Source organism: Myotis nattereri (genome assembly GCF_964212035.1).
Source record: "Myotis nattereri genome assembly, chromosome: 17".
NCBI lineage: Eukaryota > Metazoa > Chordata > Mammalia > Chiroptera > Vespertilionidae > Myotis > Myotis nattereri.
Genome location: NC_138092.1, coordinates 50,027,545 through 50,044,378, shown reverse-complemented (window position 1 = coordinate 50,044,378; position 16,834 = coordinate 50,027,545). Strand labels below are relative to the sequence as shown.

Sequence of the window (16,834 nt, the reverse complement as noted above, 5' to 3'; positions counted from 1 at the left end):
AGGTAAAGTTGATAAACAGTAAAAGGATTATCAGGTTAAGAAATTGCCTTGAGCCACCACTATCTCAACTGACGAGGTGCTTAGTGTCAGCCCCTCTAATGCCCAAGGTCCATCAGCCTTCTATGTTCCTTGGTGCACTGACAGTATTGGCAAGCAGTGGCTTCCCATATCTCCCCCTTTTTGTTTTCTTAATAAATCTTGAAAAGTGTATGCTGTCTGTAGGGCTTGAGTCCTTCTAAGACTCTTTATTCCACATCTGCAGAGTAGAAATAAACATGAAAACAAGAATGAGACAGACAATAGTGGTTATGCTAAGAGGCAGAGGTAGGGAAAAACAATGAAAAGGATTGAGTTCTTTCTTGTACTTTTTAAGCTGCTGCCAGGCATCTAAGGAACTAGTTTGTAGTAGGCTCCTTTCTGGGCCATCAGTTCTTTATGGGTCCCCTTCCCAATCACTGTCCCCTGTGACATGACAGCAATGATATTCGAGTTCTGGATGGTGGACAAACGGTGGGCAATGACAATGCAGGTCCGACCTTCTCTGGCTTTGTCCAGGGCAACCTGCACCATCGCACAACTGATGACTGCTAGCGTGGCAAGGAAAACGTTCTCAGGTATTCTCGGGGTTCTTGTTCTGGACTGTCTTCTTTACCATCCCCCAGGTCATCTCAAGACTGTTTTTCATCTGTCTTGTTCTCCAATTCCTCATCTTCAGCGTGTTGCCTGGGGCTACTGCTATCTATGGCTGAAATAGTCAATTGTCTGCAGCCACAAGTACAGGGTGAGGCTCCAGGTGCAAGGTCCCCATCAGTCTGGTCAGTTCCTCTCTCAGATCCATGTTGAAGTTTAATGTTCCTTGCAGGAATCCGCACGAGCTTGGAGGAGTTTTCTGGAAATACACAAGCATATTCTCAACCAAAGATTAATAAAGATTTGGGACCTTTCCATAAACCAGACTCATGATCCTTCCATTTGATCAAGGCTTTTTTCTTTTGGCTTATTATGACACCAGTATAATTTTATTGGTGTCTTGTCATCAGCATTGCAAGTGAAAAAAAGTTAAGATAATTAACGCTTGGTGTAGTCTACCGAGAGGAGATTTCTCCATTGTCACTATTCCCCCTTTTTGTTTTTCTAGTTGGGATTTTAGCCACTGGTGTTGGCATTCTATAATTGCCTGCCCTTGGGGATTGTATGGCATTCCCGTAATGTGCCTGTTGTAATAAAGTATGCATTTCCTCCTGTTAAAGGACCAGGCAGGGTGGTATGAGCCATGATATATGTAATATAAAAGGGATTTGTCTTTGCTGTACAATTTGCTTTACCTGTTTAAATAGTATAAATAGACTTTGGTCACTGAGCCATTTTAATCGGGCAGGCTCAATTCTGTTACCAGGCCAGCAGCATAGGCAGAATCAGAAATAATATTTTTTAAACTATATTTTTATTGGTTTCAGAGAGGAAGGGAGAGGGATAGAGCGATAGAAACATCAATGATGAGAGAGAATCATTTATTTACTGCCTCCTGCACGCCCCCTACTGGGGGTGGGGATTGAGCCCGCAACCCCAGCATGTGCCCCTGGACGGAATCAAACCTGGGACTTTTTAGTCCATAGGCAGACGCTCTATCCACTGAGCCAAACCAGCTAGGGTCAGAAATAATACTAAGAGGCTCTTGGAAATTCTGTAGTGCAGCCTTAATAGCTTCTAATTCAATCCTTTGTATAGAAGTGTGACTAGTCTGGATGACTAGGTCTGAATCCATTGCATGATAAGCAGCTTTACCATTAGATGAACCATCAGTAAAAACAGTTAATGTTCCAAAAATAGGTTCCTGTCTAGTGTTTTTTGGTATAAATAATAAGGTAATAAGGATGTAATATAAAAACTGTAGTAACTTGTTTTTTAGTAGGTGTCAACTAAGTTCCTCTAAATATTCACTTACTAGTTGTACCGGTTAATAATGCAGATTTTGTAATAAAAGAAAACACTATAATTTCAAGAGAAACATCAAAAGTACTTTATTCAAAGTAATGTCCATCACTAGCTACAAATTTCCTCCAACTTTAGGTAATTTGTGGATACCGTCCCAATAGAACTTTTCTTGTTTTGAGGCAAATCATTCAGAGAACCAATTTTTCACTTCTTCATACATTTTGAAGTGCTGCTCAGAAAGTGCATGTGCCATCGATCAGAAGAAGTGGTAATCTGAAGGAGCAAGGTCTGGTGAATACAGTGGGTGAGTTAATACTTCCCAGGCAAGATCTTTTAACATATCCCCAGCTGGTTTTGAAGTGTGTGATGGTGCATCATCATGAAGCAAAATTACTTTGCCGTGTCTTCTGGTACTTTCTGGTCATTTCATGATTAAAGCATGGTTCAAATTGATTATTTGTTGTCAGTAGTGATTAATATTAATGGTTTCGCCTGGTTTTAGAAGCTCATAATACACCACACCTTCCTGATCCCACCAAACGCAGAGCATTGTCTTCTTTCCGAAGCGATTTGGCCTTGCAGTCGATGTCGATGGTTGACCTGGATCAACCCATGATTTTGTGCATTTGGGATTCTCAAAATAAATCCACTTTTCATCGCCAGTCACAATTCTATCCAAAAATACTTTCTTTCATGCTGTTGAAGCAACATTTTACTGATGACTTTTCGGTTTTCTATCTGTCTTTTGTTTAGTTGATGTGGCACCCATTTTCCTTCCTTTAAAATCTCTCCCATTTCTTGTAAAAGATTGGAAATTCTTTGCTGAGCAACATTTAATCTTTCTGCAAGATGTTTTTGAGTTTGACATGCATCTTCATCCAATAATGCTTATAATTGTTGGTCTTCAAACTTTTTTGGTTGACATGGACATTCTTTGTCTTTCACATCAAAATCGTCACTTTTAAAGAATTTAAACCAGCATTCACAAGTATCTTGAGATGGAGCATGTTCACCATAAGCTTCCCAAAGTATTCAGGAGCACTTTTCTTCAAAATATAGTAATGAATTAAAACTTCCCACAAATGCTCTTTTTTTTGGCACGAAATTTGACATTTTTAAGTGTAAAAATATCTATGATGTTAACACCTTCAGAAAATTTGACATCTGAAGTTTTGAAACTTGTCAATATAACAAAATAGCATACATATCAAACTGCAAATATATCAACATATGTGTAACTCCATCTATTAAAAAAAAATCCACATTATTAACCACTATACCTAGTATTTCAATTTGCCAATGTAATTAGTCTCAAATAAGGTTTATTTTCTAACTTCATTTGTCCTTGGATGTGGACAGTAAATGACACTAATTGGATACCTGTTTTCAGTCTTTTTGAGTATATTGACATAAGCTTTGTTTACCCTCTGTTTAGGGAGACAAAATGCAAATTATTTACTCTTAAGTGTCTTTGGTTTAGGGAAGATAGAGTTTATTAGATGGCCCCAAACCACTTGGCATTTAAATTTTCTATAATTTAGATGGTTGCAAACTGCTGTTACATGCTGTATTTGCTATCTCACAGCTCCTGTGAGGTGAGCCACAAAATTAGAAAATGATTCTGTAGGTTTTTGCATACACTTAATAAAAGCTTCCTTAAGATTCCCTAAGTATATTGAATAAATCTGTCATTTTTCCCATAGAGATTTTTAGATAAGGTTTTAATTAATGTCCTTTAATAATTTCTAAAAGTTATTCAAGGTCTTAAAGCAATCGTTCCATATCTCTACCTTTTTAAGGCCTAATACAATAATTTTTAATTACAGTTTCTAGATATTTGAAGGGTGTTTCTTTATGTACCTTTTTAGGAGCAATTTTTAAGCCCCATTTAGGGATTTTCTTTTCTAATTGGGAAAGCATTGCTAAAGTCTGCTTTTCCTGTGGGCTTGCCATACATCACTACATTAAAGACTTTTATTTTCTTTCAAACAGAACAACCAACTTGGTTGCTTTTCAGAAAAACAGGTAGGAGAGAAACATGCTGGCCAATACTGCAATGCATAGATCTCAAGTAAAAGTAACTTTTTTTTTTACTTATGGTGCCTCATTAATGGTGAGATTTAATGCTTGAATAATAACTTTTAGTTTACTTTGTAAATAGTAGTGGAAGAGATTTTTTTAAAAAATATATTTTATTGATTTTTTACAGAGAGGAAGGGAGAGGGATAGAGAGTCAGAAACATCAATGAGAGAGAAACATTGATCAGCTGCCTCCTGCATACTCCCTACTGGGGATGTGCCTGCAACCAAGGTACATGCCCTTGACAGGAATCAAACCTGGGACCCTTGAGTCCACAGGCTGAGGCTCTATCCAGTGAGCCAAATGGGCTAGGGCAAAATTTTTAAAATTTCTCCTTTTTAAGCTTAAATTTACATCTAAACAGCATTCCTTTTGGCTAGTGCTCATTTGCATATGTATGCAAATTTTACTTTGGACTTTACTAAAACCAGTTGCTCATTAAATATTGGCTTCACATATAAATGAGTTTATATGAGACCTTGATTATATTGTGAAAAGCTAACTTATTAAGTAATTAAAGTATGCACCTTTATTGAAAAATCAAAGTACGCAAACATATACATTTGACAAATGAAATACAGATGCCACCCCATCCCCCAGCCAATCTATAGAGCAGGCTGTGTGGGGGTCTGTGGCAGTATGTATGCTCCTGTTTTGAAATTTCGCTGCTGAATATTCAGGTTTTGCTTAAGAAGTATTCAACAACCTTGTCCTGCCAAGCTTAGAAGCTGAAACTTCTATAATATTTAAAATATGTGTATATAAATAGAACACAGTAATTTCTTATTTGAAAAGGTTTTCCACGTGATTTCAAGTATATTAGATTGGCCTAATTTAGCTCAAAAATATTTATTTTAAGAAGAGAGAATAAATCCTTAAATCATTCCAGGGCCCTTCAAATGTCCCAAAGCTATCTCTCAGTTTAAGTCTTGAAATTTAACTTGGAAACACTAATATATATATATATATATATATATATATATATATATATATATATATATATATATTCAAAGATTATATTTTACAATAAAATATTAGATCCTAGGCTGAAATTTTACCACATGTAGTACACAGACACACATACACATAAAGACTACAATATATCTGAACTACTAATTTTTCAGAGAAAACGCAAGAATTATTTTCCTAAAAAATGAATTTTTATACTTCATGCATTCTATTATCACAATCATAATTTATCCCAACTTAATTTGAACTTTTAACTCTTAGAAGCTTCAAATTTTAGGTGGCAAGTTACATACTTAGCATTTCTCACATTAGTAATATATTCATATTTTAAGGATATATTTCAAATAAAATACAAGAAATATTCAATTAATAGATTCAAATCTATCCTTTAGAATTTTCATGTGAGGCGAACTCAGATATATATTTCAGTATCCTGTTATTTCAAAATATCTAGATGTTTAATAATTTTCATTATTTAATTCATCAAACTCCAAAGTTTTAAGTTACCAAAGACTTTAGAAAACTATGTTTAGTCATATATAATTACCACTGAAAAAGATTTTTTTACCATACTTCATTTTAGTTTTATATATTTTGCCTTAACAACTTTGAGATTTTAAAGACAATTATTATTACCCAAGGCATTTTCCTTGGCAAATTCTGTAACAGAGATAACTCACTGACTTTCAGTGGCTTTGATGTTAAAGTATTATTTTACTTTATTTTTCTTTATAAAAACATGAGTGCCCCTGAGATCTGGGAGGCAACTTTGGAATGCGTTCCATTATTATTCAAAAACTGCCCTTTATCATGCACACATTAATCTTGTTTCCCAAACACAGCCTGCATATTTTCCTTGTGTCAGTTTCATCATCTGTAAAAGAAAAACAATCTGGGGCCTATTCTATAACATCAGTGAAGCCATGGGGCTTAGGCTACAGGCCACCCCAAATCGGTGGGGCACCTTCCTCTTAAACCAGCCTTTTTCTCTTCATGGGCATAGAAGTCCCCGAAGTGCCCATAAATTGTGAGAAATGTCTCATTTATCCAAATTATAAATGACGGCCTGGGAAATAAAAACATGGCGAAATGCGACTTTTAAGAACACTCCCGAGAGCTGGTGTCCATTTCACAGGATCGCTAAGAGACCTAATTAATGGGCTGGGGGCTTTTTTAGGAGCATCCCTTTCCTAGGGAATTTTCCTAGGACCCGTGTTATCATAATTTATCCCGACTTACTTTGAACTTTTAACTCTTAGAAGCCTCAAATTTTAGGTGGCAAGTTAAATACCTTTTTCACTCAGGTGAATCTTCTCCTCCAGTCGCTGTCCGGGACGCCAGATGCCATGACCTTCGCAGAGGGTTCGGGATCTGAAGGAGGGGCGGATGCACAAATGAAAATGCTACACCAGAAATATGAATTTAGAAGGCACTGGGGGCTAGCTGGAGAGCTCTTTCTTGAAGAGGCACACAGACTTCTGGTCTGGTCTGCTATTTATTTACTTGAATACACATTTGCCCGTTAGCAATGCATGCAGGCCCATTAAAGGTAAAGTTTGGTAAACAGTAAAAGGTTTATCAGATTAGGGAACTGCCTTGAGCCACCACTATCTCAGCAGACAAGGTGCTTAGCACCAGCCCTGCTAAGGTGGCTTCCTGCAGCAGGTGAGTGAGGTTGCTGCATGAGTCCAGTGTGAATCAAAAGAGAAGAAAGGAGAAGTGGTTATGTTAAAGAAGTGAAGTTTCTTACATCATTACAGTTCATTGGAGAAGGAAGCGTTCTGAATAAACGGAGCTGGATATCAAAAAACATGAACATGAACACCTACCTAAAAACATTCTCAAATATTAATTTAATGTGAATCATAAACCTAAATGTAAAATAAGTTGCTTTCCAAAGAAAATATGGGGAATGAGGGACAGTAGCTTTGTGGTCTTGGTATAGGAAAATAATTTTCACACAGAACCCTGGAAGCACTAACCACAAAATAAACAATGATACATTAGATTTCACTTCAAACACTTCTCCTCTTCAAAAGGTATCATTTATAAAATGAATATATAAGCCGAAGGAAATATTTATAATACACAGACCCATAAAGTAACATATATCCAGAGTTTGTAAGATAATAAACACAATAAATCACCCCCAAAAGAAAATACATGGGCAAAATGTACTAAACGAAGGGAGATATATGAATGACAATTGATTACATAAGGAAGTGCAGGATCTTCCAAAATGGTGATTAATTAAGTGGAGGCTACACTGACACTGTCCCAAGACCAAACTGGAAATACAACTAAAATACAGAAGAACCACCCTGAAAAATCCACTGAGGGCTAGCTGGAGAGAACCCTGATAGCCAAGAGTGGAAAGTGGAGACCTCATAGAAACTGGTAGGAAGTGTGGAGGTGCAAAAGGACTGGCAAGGATACCAGAGACAGCAGTTGAAGTCCCAGAGGGATATCTCAGATATGGGGGGGTTTCCACTCAGCAATCTGCAGTATAAACCCCTAGCTGGGCTCCCTAGCCCAGAGCACCAGAACTGAGAAAGGTGCTCACATAACATCTGGCTGTGAAAATATTAGGGTTTCTGTCTGTCAGCAAGAGATGGCTGAAAATGCAGGCACCCTCTTAAAGGACCAATACAAATAAATTGGTGTGCAATCACTCATCTTAGCCTCAGATGGAGGGAAGGCAGAGCAGACTGGAGCTATGTGAAGAGAGTCCAGGGTTGGGGACTCTGGGGCTAGAGCTCAGAAGGCAGCCACCCCAGTTTTCTGTGCTGAGTCATTATCTCCCATAGCACAGGACATCTTTCCCTGCGAGCATTTGCTATTCAGGTGGTTTTTGCCTGAAGAAAAGGCAATTGAAACACCCTGTTGGAAGATGTCACTCTCTACCCTGTGGTTGATAGCTTGAGGCTAATCAAAGCTAGTAATAATAAGACTGAAGGCAGAAGAGGATCTCTAGAAACTTTGAGTTTTTGCCTGATCTAATTCAGGGCCTAAGGCTAGGAAAAGCAGACCTTGGTGTATATATTGGTCCTTTCCAAAGGCACCCAAGCCCAAGCAGACAGAGCCATAAGCTGTGGATTGCTGATAGATTCAAACGTTACTGAAAGCCATTCATGAACAGTGTTTGACATTGCCCCACACTAGAGATGGGGAGTCTTAGCAGAGCTACCTAAAACACAGTCACAAACCCAAACAGGCATAGAAAATGGGGAGACAGAAAAAACAAAAAAACAAAACAAGCTAAATGAAAGAATAAGAGAATTCTCCAGAAGAAGAGATAAATGAAATGGAGATAAGAAATTTAACATAGAGTTCAGAATAATGATGGTAAAGATGCTCAACAGCATGAGAAAAGATATAGTAACCATGAAGAATGACATAGAATTAATAAATAACACAATAGCAGATTAGGGGCAGGGAGAATCTGATCAGTGAAATAAAAATAAATAAATAAAAACCAAGGTAGAAAAAAAATCACTTAATCTGAGAAACAAAAAGAATAAGCCAGTCACAACTGAAGAAATCAAAGCAGTAATCAAAAAACTCCCAGCAAACAAAAGCCCTTGTTTGAAAGGATTCACAGACAAGTTTTATCAAACCTTCAAAGAAGCACTAACACTTATTCTCCTCAAACTGTCCCAAAAAATCCACGATAAAGAGCACTTCCAAAATTTTTATGAGGTCAGCATTATCCTCATAAAAAAATCCAGGTAGAGACATTACAAAGAAAGAGACTTACAGGCCAATATCCCTGATGAGCACAGATGCTAAAATCCTCAACAAAATATTAGCAAACCAGATCCAGCAATATATTAAAAAGATCATACACCATGAATACGTTGGAGTTAATATAGGGATGCCAGGCTGGTACAGTATTCTCAAGTCAATAAACGTGATACATCACATAAACAAATTGAAAGACAAAAATCACATGATCATATCAATAGATGCAGAAAAATCATTCGACAAAATCCATCACCCATTGATAAAAACTCTCAGCAAATTGGGAATAGAGGTATCATGCCTAAACATAATAAAAGCCATATGTGACAAACCTATGGCCAACATCATACTAAATGGGCAAAACTAGAACCATTTCCCCTAAGAATAGGAACAAGACAGGGACGCCCGCTTTCACTATTCTTATTAAACATAGCACTGGAAGACCTTGCCACAGTAATCAGACAAGAAGAAAGCATAAAAGTCATTCAAATTGGAAAGGAGTAAGTGAAACTCTCATTATTGCAGATGACATGACATTGTACATAGAAAATTCTAAAGACTCCACCAAAAAGCTACTAGACATAATAAAGGAATTTGACAATGCAGCAGAATAAAAAATTTACACCCAGAAATCATTAGCATTTTTATACACCAATAATGAATCCTCAGAATGAGAAAATAAACATATAATCCCTTTACCTTTGCAACAAAAAATTAAGATACTTGAAATAAACTTAACAAAGGATTAGAAGATTTGTACTCAAAAATTACAAGATGTTGTAAAAAGACATAGAAGAAGATATAAACAAGTGGAAGATTATATCTTGTTCATGGATTGGTAGAATTAACATCATTAAAATGTCCATACTAATCAAAGTAATCTAAGATTCAATGCAATCCCTATTAAAATGCCAACAGTATATTTCACAGACCTAGAACAAACACTCCAAACATTTATATGGAACCGAAAGACCCTGAATAGCCACAGCAATCTTGAGAAAGAAGGCCTAAGTTGGATAGATCACAATACCAGTTATCAAGTTATACTACAAAGCTACTGTACTCTAAATGGCCTGGTACTGGCACAAGAACAAGCATATAGATCAAGGCAACAGAGACTCCAGAAATTGACCCAAGCCATTACACTCAATTAATATTTGTGACAAAGGAGGCAAGAACATACAGTGGAGTCAAGAAAGTTTCTTCAATAAATGGTGTTGGAAAAATTGAACAGATAAAATGCAAAAAAGTGAAACCCAACCTCCAACTTACACCATACACAACAATAAACACAAAATGGATAAAAGACTTAACTGTAAATTGTGAAGCCATAAAAATCCTAGAAGAAACCATTGGCAGCAAAATCTTAGATATGTCTCATAACAATATATTTGAGGACACATTTCATAAGACAAAGGAAACTAAGGAGAAAATACAAAAAATGGGTTACATAAAAATAAAAAGCTTCTAGACAGCAAAAGAAACCATCAACAATATGAAAATGAAGCCCACTATATGGGAGAACATACATCTGATAAAGGGTTAGTATCCAAAATATATAAGGAACTCATACAACTTAACCAAAGGAAGACAACCCATTTGAAAAATGGGCTGATGACCTAAATAGATACTTCTCCTAAGTGGACATACAGATGGCCAAGAAACATATGAAAAAATGCTCTAAGTTACTGATCAGCTGAGAGATGCAAATGAAAATGACAATGAGGTATCACCTCACACCTGTCAGAATGGCTACCATCAACAAATCAACAAATGACAAGTGCTGGCCAGGATGTCACAAAAGGGAACCCTAGTGCACGGCTGGTGGGAATGCAGGCTGGTGCAGCCACTGTGGAAAATAGTATGGAGTTTCCTCAAAAATTAAATATGGAACTGCCATTTGACCCAGTGATACCACTTCTAGGAATATATCCTGAGAAACCTGAAACACCAATCAGAAAGAATGTATGAACCCTTTGTTCATAGCAGCACAATTTTTAATAGCTAAGATCTGGAAATAGCCCAAATGCCCATCAGTAGATGAGTGGATCAAAATGCCATGGTACATTTACACCAAGGAATACTATACAGCAGTAAATACAAGGATTCTTACCTTTTGAGACAGCATGGAGCAATCTGGAGAATATTATTCAAAGTGAAATAGGCCAGGCATAGAAAGAAAAGTATCATATGACCTCACTCATATGTGGAAACTAATGTACAAAATGAACTGATGTACAAAATATATCCAGAGACACAGAAGCATGGAACAGACTGATGAATCTCAGAGGGAAGGTGGAGGTGGGTGGGTGGATGGAAATAAATCAACCAAAGTATGTGTATGCATATATGCATAACTCATGGAGACAGGCAATAGCATGATGAAGGCCTGGGTTGGAGGATGGGAGCATGCTAGAAGGGGTCAATTGGGGAAAACTTGACACATATAATACTTTTAACAATAAAGATTTATTTTTAAAGTGCTCACTATTGTTATGCATTAAGAAAATACAAATTAAACAACAATTATATACCGTCACTTACTCACAGGCTTGGAAAAATCATAGGAAGTGTAACATCACAAGGTGCTGGTGAGGCTGTATTGCAGCGGAACTCATACCTCACTGGTGAGCTGGAATAGGTGCAGCAACTAGAAATTTGGCATATTTTACATTAAACTAAATATACACCTGCCCTGCAACCCTGAAATTTCACGCATGAGTGTATTTCTAAAATGTTGGCTTGCTGGTGTAACTCACTGGTTAAATGTTGAACAGAAGGCCATGGTTGGATTCCCAGTTGGGGCACATGCTTGTGTGTTTTCTTGTCCATCCAGTGTGGGGTGTGCAAGAGGCAGCCAATCAATGATTCTCTCTCATCAGAGATGTTTCTATCTCTATTTTCCTCTCCCTTCTTCTCTTAATTAAATCTATGATAATAAAAGAGTAATATGCTAATTAGACTGGACATCTTTCAGGACGACCTTCCAGATGAAGCCGGGGCTGCGAGGGAAGCCCTGGTCCTGGGTGCCTGCCGGCAGCCTGAGGGAAGCCTGGGACCCGGGTGCCAGAAGGAAGCCAGTGCCCGCAGCCGGGGGAAGGAAGGGCTACTCTTGCACGAATTTCATGCATCGACCTCTAGTAAAAATATAGTTTGAAACATAGAAATAATAAGAGAATGTGCACACCTGTCCACAGAAAAAATTCTAAAAGATTATATTAGTAGCTTTATTCATAACATCTCCAAACTAGAAATAACCCTGATTTTTATGCACTAGGAAATGGTCATATTTCAGTATATTGATACAATGGAACATCACTCTGAAGAAAAAGTGAGTCCTGCTGATGTACATGAGATTAAGGACAGACACCAGTCCCAACAACACAAAACTGAGTGATCCCACAGCTGAAATCTAGTCCTGGCAAATCAAAGTTAGGAAAGAAATCAGACTATTGGAGAAGGAGTTAGACAGGAGCCCATAAACCAGTGGTTCTCAACCTTCCTAATGCCGTGACCCTTTAATACAGTTCCTCATATTGTGGTGACACCCAATTTCATTGTTACAAATTGAACATAATTAATGCATAGTGATTAATCACAAAACAATATGTAATTATATATTTGTTTTCTGATGGTCTTAGGCAACCCCTGTGAAAGGGTCATTCGACCCCCAAAAGGGGTCGCAACCCACAGGTTGAGAACCGCTGCCATAGACAAAGAGATTGTGAACAGGGAGCTTGGGGGATGTCAGGATGGTTGATGTCTGGAAATGACGCCAAAGGTAAGGGGGAAGGCTTAGTTAAAAGAATACAGTTAACATTGGCCTGGAGTTGAATTTAATGTGGTCCAAAGCCTAAACTGTCCTTTTGTGTTAGGAGATCACAAAACAAATAACATGCAATTTACATTTAAATATGCTGATAGACCTAAAATGGCTGAATTGGAGGATTGAAAAGGGAAGCTACTTAAATGTGCTGACTTCCTTTTGTTAGTTTGAAAGGAAACATGACCTCTTAGAATGTACAATGAAACCAGCTTTACAATTGTCTGTCCTCTCGTTCCTATAGTGACAAAGCTCCCTCTGTAGCCAATACCTGTTTTTGTGAAGCAACTCAAATGTGAAATGCAGCAATTCCATTTTTACTTTTTCATTTTCTAATAAATGCAGGTAACTTTAACTTTAGTAATCAAAATAGAAATACAAAATAAAACGTAGACATGTAAATATAAAACACATATATATTTTATAACATATATCATTATTAAAATAAACATGTTTAAAATAAATCATTTATGCACATTTTGTGTCTATACTATTTTTGGTAAATATAAATAACCAAGGGCTCATATTCTGTCTGTTTTGCACCATCTGCCTGTGATAGAATGTCTTATTTGGAGGAAATGTACCTGGGGTTAGTTTAGACATAGCTGAGAAGTATGATAGGGGACCACTGCTTCCCACACTGCTCTGAGATGACAGTAACGATTCTATCCAGAGCTCCTAGAGCATCAGTTCAGAACCACAGGTGTCAAGAAACAACCAGAAAATAGAAGGTATTTTTCAGAAATCAAGGAGACTCAGCTTCCCTCAGTGTTCCAGACACTGGGGCGTTACACTCTCCAGACAATCTACTCTGTATGAAAGAAAAGAATGCCAGTGGAAGGCATACAGCCTGCTGATAGTTGTATTACTGATTGTGAAAACCAGCTGCTTAAAAATTCAGCCTTTTAAATTTCCCTTCCCCTTGGGTGCGTAGAGGGCTCTGTGCTGGCGGAGAGGAGCAGGTGTTAAGGGAAGGAAGGAAGCAGGCAAAGGGGACTCTCTGGGTAAGAGCATCTGACAGATTCATGCAACGTGGTTTGTTTTTCTTCTCTTATTAGCTGAAAAATCTTGAGTTTCAGTGCCTCAGCTGCAGCCTGGGGAAATTTAGAGCAATGCATACAGTTGTGGTAGTTAAATGAGACATCACCTCTAGAGTCCCAGTGCATCCCTGTTATATGTGAGTAGAGATAGGAGCTCTTCTACTGATGTTTGGCTCTTTCTTGGTCTTGGTCATCAATTGGAGCATTAACTGTTAAAGTTGCAGAGTCAGTATATGAATCTGGTTCTTTTTCTTCCTCATCGAAGGGAGAGAGTGTATTTGAAAGAGGTTATGAATTAGAGGAGTGAGGAGAGGAAGTGGCTGCCATGTGCTGTTCTATTGGGTGGATGGGGCAGGAATAAGGGCAGCCCGCTCGAGAGTCAGCAGACAGAACCAGAATCAGTGCAGGATGTTAGCTTCTCAAATGTTGAAATTCATGATCATAGACTTTGGCCAAAGAACAAGTTGTAAGAAGAAAATGAGATTGGAGTGAATGTTCGGAGTACTTTTGGCTTCTTTGAACTACTATCAATTAATCATTTTTGTCTGAAAAAAAAAACAAAAAACTACTTGTATTTTGGTAAGATGTTCCCTGTAGCTACATGAATTTTTCTTTTTCTTCAGTATCATAGCTTCTCATCAGACTTAGCTCAATGCCTGGTGTCCATACCTTTTACTATTTTGCTCATGAATTAAAATTGGAGACAGAATGATTGAAGTTGGATGAAGACTATGTTCTGCATACTAAGGTCTTCAGGGTCTCCTCATGCTAATTAAAATCTGCTCCCGCAGCTCCTGTTACTATTCAGTAAAGATAAAGCACAGAAGTCAGAAAGAATAATAAATACAGCAGCACTTCCACATGAAGTAGAAACAACCTCCTCGAATCCTCTCTCCTATAAAATAAAACAGACACCAGAAGGCCCTAGCTGGTGTTCCTCAGAGGTAAGAGCGTCAGACTGCCCACCTAAAGATGGCGTTCCAATTCCCAGTCAGGGGCACATCCCCCCCTCAGGCGGGGCTATGAGTGGGTAGCAACCAAGCAAAGTGTCTCTCCCACATCACTGTTTCTTCCACTCCCTCCCTCTCTCCCATCCACTCTCTCTGATATATATATATATATATATATATGTATGTATTTTTGTGAAGATTAACAGCAAACTATCAAACAAAAACCAGCCAACCAACAAAACAAACACAAAAGACAACAGAAAGCTTTTAAATATCAACAGTTTCAGAACTCTGTATATTAACTAAGGGATTGCAGAAAGTGGAAGAGAGTTCATTAAAATAAAATGTCTGAATTTCGGTAGAACAGTGAGCTTGAGATGTTTAATGCCTTACCCTTATTCAGCTCCAAAGTCCCAGGGAACATCAGCAGCCAGCAACCTCAGGAGGGGCCAGGTCGGTTTGAAACAACACAAAATGTCCCATTCCTGGAACTTTGTCACAATTTGATCTGTCTGATGACGCCCATGAAAAGCCCTACTCACAGGGCTGGTCCTGATTAATGCCTGACCAAACCTTCTCACCAAGGAAAGGCCTTCCCCAGGGCTTTGTAGTGACAGTGCTGACTGTGACCTCAATGCTGGTTGGAGCAAACGCAAGGATGGACAAGACCTGAAAAGGAAAATATGGGGAGAAAAATGTCCATATGGGGCTTCACAGGCTCGAACATGTTCTTGAAGATCTAGCCAGCTGTGCTCGTGGGCAGGGCTGTGTGCATGACCAGAAAGACCCTGGAAGGCCCTACTGTCATACTTCTGGCTGATACCCAGGCTCTGTGCCCACTGGAAATGAAGGCTGAGCCACTGGAGTTGTATTCACTGAGGTCTCTTGGCAAAAGGTGAAGGCATTGTATGGGGACATTTAAGGAAATATCTATCCAATTAAATATCTATCCAATTAAAATTGGAAGCAGAATGATTGAAGTTGGATGAAGACTGTGTTCTGCATACTAATTTCTTCAGTGGCTCCTGATGCTAATTAAAATCACTGAGTAACTGAGCAGAGACTTTAGAGCAGCCGTGGGCAAACTACGGCCCACAGGCCGGATCCAGCCCGTTTGAAATGAATAAAACTAAAAAAAAAAAAAAAAGACCGTACCCTTTTATGTAATGATGTTTACTTTGAATTTATATTAGTTCACACAAACACTCCATCCATGCTTTTGTTCCGGCCCTCTGATCCAGTTTAAGAACCCATTGTGGCCCTCGAGTCAAAAAGTTTGCCCACCCCTGCTTTAGAGGCTACACACCATACAATTTACAGACTTAGTTCCACGGAGTCACTGAACCAATAATAAGCAACACCAACAAAAATAGCAAATTTCAGGGGTTGGGTATTATTTGCAGACAAGGTCTTCAAATTATGTTATTTAAAATATGTATTTATTTATATTTTTTGCCCTTTCCATGTGGCTCAGTTGGTTGGAACATCCTCCTGGTATGTCAAGGTTTCTGGTTTGATTTCCAGCCAGGGGGTGAGGGCACATACAAGAAGCAACCAATAAATGCATAAAGAAGTGAAACAAAAAACCAATGCTTCTCTCTCCCTTCTTCTCTCTCTCTCTCTCTCTCCACAATCAATCAATAAATAAAACTTTTAAAATATCCAATTTTAGCACAAAACTCTAAGAGATTCAGAAACAAGATAATATGGTCATATATAGAAAAAGAAAAAAATAGTCAATGGAAACAGCCTCTGAAGTTGGGTAATACTCTGAAGCAAGCTAAATCTAGAGAAATCTTCTTTAGAAGAGTCTATCTAAAAATGCATATTTTGGGAGTGAACACTTGCTTTTTTATATGTGTAGAATGCTCAGTTAATATTTTAAGTATATTGAGAGTAAGAATGCTTATCAGGTTGTTGAACAGGGTTGGTTAGAATAAGTGGTTGTTCTTAATTAAGACAGACAAAGTTCTCTTTAATGACTTCCTTAAGAAACAAATACTAAGTATTGGCTTTTCTAAAAATGTAGCTATTGGGATTGGGATATGAGGAATGTAAAGTATAAGATCTAATGATTCATAGTGAAAAATAGAACAAATTCCAGTTGCTATCAATAACTCTATTTATCACATTTTAATTATATTTTCTGTAGCTGCATGTTCTTTGATCTTGGTGAAGTAATCAATGCATTGTTATTTTTAAATATTTGATTCTGGTTAATAACTATGTCAATGTTTAATAAGATGCTTTATCTCCTTAAATTGTTATAAACTACCACAATTAAAGTACCTTTAAA

The 16,834-nt window shown here is 37.8% G+C and overlaps 1 pseudogene across 1 annotated transcript in view; it reads left to right on the top strand.

The window, feature by feature from the left end:
- Positions 1–523: 523 nt before the first annotated feature.
- The window catches only part of LOC308533476 (protein SET-like), a 42,277-nt pseudogene continuing 25,966 nt past the window's right edge, over positions 524–16,834 (top strand). Inside the window, exon 1 of the transcript in view lies at positions 524–614. The product of the transcript in view is annotated as a protein SET-like (transcript). The remainder of the gene's footprint in view (positions 615–16,834) is intronic.